Source organism: Galeopterus variegatus, unplaced genomic scaffold (assembly GCF_000696425.1).
Source record: "Galeopterus variegatus unplaced genomic scaffold, G_variegatus-3.0.2 Scaffold88, whole genome shotgun sequence".
Lineage (NCBI taxonomy): Eukaryota > Metazoa > Chordata > Mammalia > Dermoptera > Cynocephalidae > Galeopterus > Galeopterus variegatus.
Genome location: NW_007726199.1, coordinates 557,654 through 567,536, shown reverse-complemented (window position 1 = coordinate 567,536; position 9,883 = coordinate 557,654). Strand labels below are relative to the sequence as shown.

Here is a 9,883-nt window from a genome sequence, read left to right as displayed (position 1 = left end):
CTCAGCCAGTGAGCAGCCGGTCTGTATGTGGGATCCGAACCCTCGGCGGGAGCGCCGCCGTGCTTCCCAAGCGGCGCACTGTAGCAGTGCGCCACTGGGCCGGCCCTGCATAATAAATATTTTTGAATGACTATTATGTTTTACCTTTCTGGAAAAATAGGAAATCAATTAGTTTATATTTGTTTTTAGCATAACTTACCTTGAAAAAGTCTCCTAAGTATTCCCTATATAAGGCAAATCATTTTGCTAAAAGCAACAGAAGGCAGTTGCTGTTTATATTTGACCCAGACATCAAGATTCTCCAATTGAATTATTGTAGGAAAATCAATAAGATAATGTAATAATATGTATTCCACAATCAATTAGAACGTGTATTTCACAGTTTGCAAGCAAGAAGAAGTAAAAGATTGCTCATAGCTATTACACTTAGAAAAACAACTGGGATTTCTTCTTCTTTTAAAATTTCATTTGGCTCTTTGTTTCTTAAATTTCCATTTTCATCTTTGCAATTTCTACAGGGCAGCAAGAGAACATAATACCAGTGGATTTTTTTTCTTTCTAAATGCTACTCTTGGCCCTCAAAGACCTTAAAAGGCCATAGCCAAAGAATATGGAATTCAGAACAATCAATCTGTATTTCTGTACTGAGAGTTCCCAGAGATTTTGAAGTGTATCTCCTGTGTTATTTTCCTAGAGCTTCATTACAAGTTATGGCAAACCTAGTAGCTTAAAACAACAAGAATTTATTCTGTTACAGTTCTGGAGGCTAGAAGTCCAAAATCAATGTGCTGGCAGAGCCATGTTCCTTCTGAAGACTCTAGGAGAACCCTTCCTTGCCTCTTCTAGTTTCTCATTGTTGCTGGCAATCCTTGGCATTTTTCAGCTTGTAGATGAAACACTCCAATCTCTGTTTCCGTCATAATATGGCCTTCTCCTTATGTGTGTGTCTGCTTTCTTTTTTTTTTTTTTTTGTCTTTTTTCCGTGTCCGGCAATGGATCGCAACCCTCAGTGTTGCCCCCGTACCGGACCGGGGACCGGCAACGGGATCGCAAGCCTCGGTGTTGCTCCCGCGCCTCGTAATAACTTCGTATAGCATACATTATACGAAGTTATACGAGTTAACTAGTATTGTCTTTGGCTGCTTTCCTGCTATAGTGGGTGAGTTGAGTAGTCTGACAGAGGCTGTATTACCTGCGACGCCTGAAATACGTACTTTCTGGCCTTTTCCAGAGTGTCAATTCTTGTTACAGAGGATAGTTTTGTTCATACCTGGCATGTAGTCAATTTGGTTATTTGCTTCTCGCTGACAGAATGGAGTCTTGATTCCTTAATTTCTGTTAACCCTATTTAGATTTTTTATAAAATGGGTTGCCCTGATTTCATTTGTCTTTTGCTATTGCTCAGATACATATTAAGAGATACTAGTACTATTTAAGTACACATTTTTTCTTCTACTTAAACTGTAATTATGTGTTAGCCATGATATCAAGGGACCTTAATGGTCTGCACGAAAGGCATCTGGCACTAATAGGTTAATCACACCTGTGAAGGAGCACCGCCGCGCTTCCCAAGCGGCGCACTATCCAGTGCGCCACCGGGCCGGCCCCTGCTTTCTTTTCTTGTAAAGACACCAGCCATTGGATCTGGGCCCAATTTGACCACATTTTAGTTTAATTAATTATATCTGTAAATAAGGTCACATTTTTAGTTTTGGGGTGGACATTAATTTTTGGGGGGACACTGTTAAACCCAGTACATCTTCCTTTTATCCTGATCCCTGACAAAAGTTTAATCAAAGATTTCCAAAATGGCTGCAGACAGTGGCTTCCTCAGGGTGGGCCGTGGGAACAGTTAGCTCTAGGTTCTGGCAGTAAGTGGGTGCATTGTATGTAGACTAGAGGTTGGCCTATTTTTTATTGTTACTCTATACCAGCAATTTTAAACAATGTCAGTGATAAAATACTCCTCCCCTCAGAATCTTTTGTTGGTCTAAGTTTACTCATGAGTTTTAATAATATATATGTAGGCTTAAATTTAGCACATTTTATTATTATTATTATTATTATTATTTTTTTCCTTTTTGTCTTTTTTCGTGCCCGGCAACGGATCGCAACCCTCAGTGTCGCGCCCGTACCGGACCGGGACCGGCAATGGGATCGCAACCCTCGCTGTTGCGCCCGCACCTTGCTCAGCCAGTGAGCGGCGGGTCTGTATGTGGGATCCGAACCCTTGGCGGGAGTGCCGCCGTGCTCCCAAGCAGCGCACTGTAGCAGTGCGCCACCGGGCCAGCCCCAGCACATTTTATTATTAATCCTTTAATATATATTATATTCTACATGGAAGTTAATTTGGAGAACTCTCAGTTACACAGTTGTCCCAGGCACATGAAGACTCAGCTGTATGCGGTCATTTTGAAAGCAAGTTCATAACACTTTGGAATTGTTTGAACTTGCTTTGAACATACTTTGTGTCTCTAGTCCCGGCCTTATTGCATATTTTTGCATTAAGTAGATTGGAAATAAACAACAATAGCACAGTGATTATAAAAAAGAAGAAACTCAGCATGAGTTACTTTAATTCTGTCCTTTTATGTGACCTCTTGGAGTAACTTTTATGTTTAAGAGATAAGTGTGAACTGTGAGGTACAATATGTAATACTTTGCTTGGTAAGTGCCTATTTTACTTCATATACAAGCATACTTCAAAAAGTTCATGGAAAGATTTGTATTATCTTTTAATTCTAGTTTTCCACAAACTTTTTGAAGTAAACTTGTATGATATATTCTGATTTTACTATTATCTTTAGAATTGAAATTTATTCTTTATAATTTGTTAATTGTTTTAAAACTAAAGAATCAATGTAAAACGTGACAGCAATGTTATGCTTTAGTTGCGCAGATATTAAGAAAACAAAATACTTTGGAATTCCTTTGACAACACTCTGGATCCGTCAAACAGAGTTCAAATTTGTGAGCTGGTCAGATAGGTCCATTGAGAAGGTGATAGAGTTGAAATAGAGAAGTCATTCTTGCATTTCTGGAAAGACTGCTGCTGAACTCACAGAGCATATCTTCAAACAACTGGATCACTGTTTCACGAATCTCTGCCATGGTCCAGGATAAAAGATGCTGCACATGTGGCCAATATTCACTGTGGAGTTCATGCAAAAGTCAAACAAATTAATTCAAAGTTTTATGTCTGCCTCCTGGAAATCATTCTCTGAACCTTGCAGAATTTGCTCTTTTGGAAACATTTCTTCATGTGTGATTTTCACAGGACCCTGGAAAAATTTTATTTATTCTTTTAAATCTCACCTCCTTCATGAAAAAGCTGCTGAAAGTCTTTCTTAGACAAGATGGAATGTTCATTATAAAGCTGGGGCACTGTAAGAGACAAATTTTGAAAAGTTAATCTCACCTTTGAAGTACTGTAATCCGAAGAAAACGTGGACTTGTGAATCAGCTCAGATTTTGCTCTCTGCTTTGTGCACTTTTTCTCTTTGGAATTATCTTTTTTCCTGGTGCAGTTTTAGATGAGATTAATCAGATACAAACATATTTGCAAACAGCCAGAATTTATCTTAAATAATGTACAGTAAAACAGCGTTATAACTCTTCTTTGAAGATAAGTGCACAGAAATTTTGGTGAAGGCTATTTACTGTGCAACAACAAACTGTAAGGAAATGGACATTTACATAGAAAAAAGAATCAAGTTTTGAAGAAGAGTGCCAGGAGAAACAACAAAAAGTGCTAGGTTTATGTTATTCTGAGAAATCCAAACAGCAGCAATGCTGAATGCCCCAATCATTTTCACCAAGAACTAGACACTTGTTCTAAAGCAATGGATCAAACAACTCGTGTTCACTATCATTTAGGTATTTTCTATGACTTTACTTGAGAAGTGGACATTTTTTGACCCCAGAGGCATTTGTAAACAGTTCGAATGGATCTCAAGGAAACAAAGGGCTGGATACTACTGCATTTTTTTTTTTTTGTCTTTTTTCGTGTCCGGCAACGGATCGCAACCCTCAGTGTCGCGCCCGTACCGGACTGGGACCGGGACCAGCAACGGGATCGCAAACCTCAGTGCTGCGCCTGCACCTCGCTCAGCCAGTGAGCGGGAACCGGTCTGTATGTGGGATCCGAACCCTCGGCGGGAGCGCCGCCACGCTCCCAAGCGGCGCACTGTAGCAGTGCGCCACCGGGCCGGCCCAACTACTGCATTTTTTGGAATTTAATGTGAAGTGGGATTTTTATGAATCACTACCAAACTTATCTTTATGTTTAATAATTTTCTATAATATTCTTATATCTTCATTTGGAAGAACATTTCTAAGTTAAAATTAATAAAAGGTGTTTTTTTCATCAGCTATGACAAGATAGACTGACAAATCTAGCTATACTCTTTACTGAACATGTATATCCAAAGATCAATTTTAAGAGAGTTATTGACAGATTTTTTAGAAGTTAAGGCTCAAAATAGAAGATATTATTATTCATTGCTACAACAAACCAATACGTATGTTATTTTCTTTTTCTGAAAACACATAATAAAATATAAATCCATTACTTTTTCCTACCCAAATATGTACTTTAGTTTTTTTCTTACAAAAACTGGCATGATTATGCAAACAAAGTGCAATAGAAGAACATTTTTACTGTCTCCATTTCTTTTCTGGCCACTATCATTATTTATTTTATTTCATTATTATTACTGAAAATAATTTTGTCGTATGGAAGAAGGGGATGTGTTAAAAAGTCATCTTGTGGGGCTTCAGATACACTAGAAACACATCTGGCTACAAAGATACCAGATAACTACAACAATGTAATGTTGATCTGTTGACTTCTGGTTGCGCTATCTGCAAACTGCAAGGGCACAGCGAAGTATGTCCTGACAAGCCTGTTTGACAAGGGCTGTTTGTGGAGACCTGGAGCTTGTTTCTCTGTACTTCTGCATGTTACAGCGCTTTCCGAGCAAAACTGTGTGGTGTTTGGTTGTTCCTAAAAATGCATGGTAGTAGGTGTGAAATGATTTTAGAATGATTTGCCAATGTTTAGAAATAAGTTTTTTTGTTTTTTAAGAAAAAAATTACCCTTTTAAAAATCTAGTGTTGTCGGGCCGGCCCGGTGGCGCACTGGATGGTGCGCTGCTTACGAAGCGCGGCGGCGCGCGCCGCCCGAGGGTTCGGATCCCACATACAGACCGGCTCCCGCTCACTGGCTGAGCGAGGCGCGGGAGCAATACCGAGGTTTGCAATCCCGTTGCCGGTCCCTGGTCCGGTACGGGGGCAACACTGAGGGTTGCAATCCGTTGCCGGACACGGAAAAAAAAAAAAAAAAAAAAAAAAAAAAAATCTAGTGTTGTTTTGACAGCTTTTGAGTATCTGATTACAAACAGCTGAGAGGCAGCACTTAGTTCACGAATCCACGATTCATTACATCATCATCTGTTTGGTCCACCAGAGAAAGAAACCTGAGGAGTCCAGTATTTACTGATCAGTCACACACCTCATAAGCTCTTTGATTAAGATATCCTTAGCTTTTGTCTGAAAGAATGTGTTCAGCTGTCCTATACTTTTAAGTTAAGTTAATCTTCCTATTATAAAAATGAAGTCATATGAAGCTAATTTTAAAAAAACTGACCTAGTCAGAAGCTAATAAAACCTTCAACCACAGAAAAATCTGGAAGTTAAAAATTTTTAAATTCAAATGGCCTGACATACATTTTTTAGGCTCTTAGATATTTGTACCTTTTTTACTTTTTCTACTTTTAGACTATTTGGGCTATTGAAAAAATTTTTAGTCTTATAAGAAGATGATATATGCCCTCTGGATGCAAATATGTATCACTCAGGGGTCTTTTCAAAAAACCTCTTTTAGAGCCCGTTGTTTTCTCTGAATTAAAATGCCTACTGTAGAAGAAGGCTTTTATGTTACCTATCAAGACTGCCAAAGGACATGGATTGTTACTGACACTTATCATCCACACACTAGTCTTTAACCTGTCTGGGAATGCCCACAGGGAAAGATGGCTGGTAACTTGTGCTTTACCTCTGAGGCACTGTCAAGTGGTTTAGGGTTTACTTTGATCAGGTCATAAAACTTGTTATTGCAGGATTTGAGGAATAGGGAGAGATGTCTTTTCACAAAAGTATTTGCATAGAAAAGAAAAACATGTGTTGAATGTGTTGTGTTTTATAGTTAATACTACTGGTAGCTTTAATAGATATTAAGAAATAAAAGAGTTCTATTTTCTGTATTAGTGATTCTCAAGTTTTTTTGAACTCAGGACTGCTTTACACTCACAAAAATTATTGAGAACCCCAATGTGCTTTTGTTTATGTGGGTTATATGTACTGATAGTTACGATATTAAATATTAAAACTGAGAATTTAATATTTAGTTATTCATTTAAAATCACCATAATAAACCCATAACATATTTTATGAAAAAAAAATGTTTACAAAATAAAAAATTTAGTGAAAACAATGACATTATTTTGCATGTTTGCAAATCTCCTTAATGTCTTACTTAATAGAAGGCAGATGGATTCTCATCTGTGTCTTGCATTTAATCAACTTGCAATATGTTGTTTTGGTTGAAACATATGAAGAAAATCTGAACTCACACAGATTTGTATAGTTGGAAAAGGGAAGAGTACTTTAATAGTCTTGTATTGGTCTGTTTATGTTGCTTATAACAAAATACCTGAAACTGGGTAACTTATAAAGAACAGAGGTTTATTTGGCTTACGGTTCTGGTACAGCTACCTCTGGCATGGGCCTCAGGCTGCTTCTACTCGTGGCGGAAAGTGCAGGCAGTTGGCAGGTACAAGCAGGTCACATGGCGAGAGGAAGCAAGAGAGAGAGGGGAGGTGCCAGCATCCTTTAAACGACAGCTCTTGCAGGAACTAATAGAGCAAGATTTCACTCAGGCCCCTTCCTCCAGGGAGAACATTAATCCAGCTCCTAATACTGCTACAGTGGGGATCGGATTTCCACACGAGTTTTGGTGGGGACAACACATCCAAACTCTATCAAGTCTTTTCTGATAATTGTGACTATTCTTTGGTACCGCAATAAAACTTAACAAGTGGTGGTTTCTTAACGGTTAGTTGCAATGTGGACTCCCAAGCCATTTCAATGAATTTTTCATTCTCTGTTATGCTAAAGTCCATTGGTCTGTCTTGCATTATTAATGGATCCTTTACCCATGTGTGATATTGTAATATATCACATTGGTTATTTGAAAAATGTTAGTTTCCTGAGACTTACAGTTCTTCCAAATGTTGACACATTTCATTCTACAATGTCACATTCATCTTTGTTATTATAGCCACTGAGGTCATTTTAAAAGTTTTTATGTATTGGGAAGCTCTCAAGCTTATAAGAGTGGATACAAGTTTTTCTAAATACTAATTTTAATTTCAAAGTTTAAATTTTGTCTTTGGCCACAAATACTGTCTGTTGTTTTCCTTGAAGTGATAGGCTCACTTCATTCATTTTCAAGAAAATGTCTGCCAGGTATCCAAGTCTAAATAACCAAAGTTTGTCTGTCGGGCCTTCTTTCAAGTAAAAATGGTGTTTCGTGAACAAGATAACTAATTCAGCTTACAACTCGAACAATAGCCCAGAGGCTTTTCCTCCAGACATCCATTGTGCATGGTGTTTTATGGGTATTTCCCATTTCATCTCATGGAATATTAAAATGATATGTACTCAGGTTTGGGATTTAATAAAATTAATAACTTTTACTGCTTTACCAAGGACATTCTGAAATGAAACTGGCTTATTTCCTGCTAATGCATGAGGCTAATGCATAACTACCAGCACAGCTTGGAGCTACCACCTTGATTGCTGCTAAGGCACCAGCAGCGTTACCCACCACTGCTTTTGTAACATCAGTGCAAATGTTAACACGGTAGCTGCAGGCTAACCTTGAGATTCCAGAAATTTTTCAGTAGTTTGAGTGTTTCAGCACCTCTCATATTTTGTTGCCAAAAATACCCATAAAAGATCTTTGATGATTTATTTTGCCGATAACAGACAAATTCAAGCAATGTCAACTGTGCAACTGTCTTTCAGCTAATCTGCGTGCCTCTCCAGCCAGTGCAGCATAACTAACCCCGTAAGATGTTTCAGTGGCTTTTTCATTGCTGGTTTGAAAAGATGTAATAAACAATGTTTGGCTTTTAAAAAGCTTGTCATGTCTAAGTTTAAAATATTCAGTTCATTTTTCTTTATACTGTGAATGATTGGTCTCAGAGTGATGCCACCACTTAACTGGTACCATAAATATTATTTTAAAATGTTTCATTGCATGAGACGCAATAAAGTAAATTATTAACACCTATAAAGCTGAGGGAAAGATGGCTTTCATCCTAATTTCATTTCTTATTCACAATTTTTCTCAGTTTCTTTGGGGTAGATTTTTCCCTTCCCTTAGTCAAAAAACTCCGATATATCAGTTTCATTTATTCAACACTCTTAGAGGTAGACAGTGCAGTTGTAGGTTGAGAATGTCTTCTAATCCCATTTTAACAATTCATCCTTGAATTAGTAAAAAGTATATTATAAATACATTTTCTTTTAGAATGAGATAAAATATTATTAAACTCTAAAATGAGTTTTAATTAAAATTAAAATTTGTTTATATTTGAAAACTCAAAAATATTACGGTGAAACAGATTAACAAACAGTACCCAGTCCTTTTGTGTTTCTATGTAGTTTGCAAGGGAAACTTGGGGGTTGAAAATAGGAATTTATTGAATGATAATGAGATTACAGAGATTATAGCAGAAATAACCAAAGACAGCTAGTAAGAGCACAGTAAAAGTACTGAGAACAAACTGAGTTGATCTCTGAAAACACACTTCTTCATACCCTGAACTTTACATTAGAGCTAGATCTCACAGAATACACAGCGCGCATTGCATCAGCCATCAGAGTAATGACGTCACCACACATCACGTAGTCTCTGGAAAATTTCACGGACCAGAAAGTGAGGGAAAAAAGCAAATAATGTTTTAGCTTTACTATGACAATAGTTTTGAATCAAGGACCCTCTGAAAGGGGTTCTAGGGGTTCTAGATGTTTGAACCCACCATTAAGGTGTTTTAAGAGTCACCTCTGAAAATTGCTATGCATTCTTTACATTCTGCAACCGTAAAGCAGGTATGGTAATTCCGTGTCAAGATCCTCCTCATCCAGGCCTTATTCTGTGTCTTCTTGTAAAGTTAATTCTGATATATTTTGCCAGGTCATATAAATAAGGGCAAGAGTAAGAAAGTGGAAGAATGCTGGACATTTTTATTACATGAAACAAATTGACTAATTTATTGATTTTTTTAATTAGAGAAGGAGTGTGTACTTTTGGTTCAATGCTAGGCTTTATTGGTGTAGAACCATGCCACTCATTGCTTGATCCAGTTTATGTCTGGCAAGAATGAAGATTTTGGTAAGAACATCGGAGCTTCTCTACCTCAGGTCTTGCTGCCCGTGCTTATCTGTGGGAAAATCTGGCTAGACTTCTCAGGGGAACAAAGTCTTGGCTTCCTCTCCGGTAGCAAGGAGTGAGCTCTTACCTCACCGTTTTCTAGTTAGAACACCACATGCGTCTCCAGTCCAGATACCAGAGCTCTCTCAAACACTGAATTTAACACGATAATTAACTAGGATCAAATTGCACATTAAACAACGTGATTTTATAGTAATGGGCTATTAAGATTGGAAAGTTGTTAAATTATGTAATGCCTTGTGCTATATTTCTTTGATTCTAAGATATACATTTTGGCACATTGTTTACAACACTGAAATGAGAATGTGTTTTTCAATTAAAGATCTCATCAGTTTAACTGAAGGCATTCCCCCCCCCCCCTAT

The 9,883-nt window shown here is 37.7% G+C and overlaps 1 protein-coding gene across 1 annotated transcript in view; it reads left to right on the top strand.

Annotated features, from left to right (window-relative positions):
* Window positions 1-9,883, top strand: part of MANBA (mannosidase, beta A, lysosomal) — a 99,597-nt gene that overhangs the window by 41,610 nt on the left and 48,104 nt on the right. The window lies entirely within an intron of this gene.